This window comes from Penaeus monodon, chromosome 20 (genome assembly GCF_015228065.2).
Source record: "Penaeus monodon isolate SGIC_2016 chromosome 20, NSTDA_Pmon_1, whole genome shotgun sequence".
Taxonomy (NCBI): Eukaryota; Metazoa; Arthropoda; class Malacostraca; order Decapoda; family Penaeidae; genus Penaeus; species Penaeus monodon.
In genome coordinates this window covers 15,072,332-15,072,929 of record NC_051405.1, presented here as the reverse complement: position 1 = coordinate 15,072,929, position 598 = coordinate 15,072,332, and positions in this window count along the sequence as shown.

Sequence of the window (598 nt, the reverse complement as noted above, 5' to 3'; positions counted from 1 at the left end):
GAATAGAAGATAAAGGCAAGTAGGAAGAGAATGGAGGTAAAAGACGAGATAGGGGGTGGCTTAGGCGTTATCACGTGTTGAGGGCCCCTTAGCCGCCTCAGACTGGCTCTTATGATGGAATTGTGGCCACCAGTTTATAGTTTGGTTTTTCTTCTATTCCAAGAATGTCGTAACGAATAGAGGAGGAAGGAGGAGGGAGGGAACAGGAAAGGGGAGGGGAAAGGGAGGTGGGAGTGAGGGTTGGGTGGAACGAAAGAAAGAAATGGGAGAAGGAGGGGGCGGAGAGGAAGTAGGAGGAGTGAGGGAAAGGGGGGGAATAATAAATGAAAGGGAGAGGAAAATGAGAGGAGAATGGCGAGAGGATGGGAACGGAAAAGGGGAAATTGAAGAAAGGGGAGAAGAGTTAGGAAGGGGTGGCGAACGACGAAGAGAGGAAGGGAAGGAAACGAGGAGAGAAGGGGAAAACGGGGGAGATAGAAGGAGGTAGTTAGCCGTCTTTTGATATGAGAATCGGCGCTGACGCTGCTCTTGTCACGCGGAGAAGCAATTGCAACTCGGGACGGTTTAAAGGGAGCGCTTGGTGTGGTGGCCGCTAGCC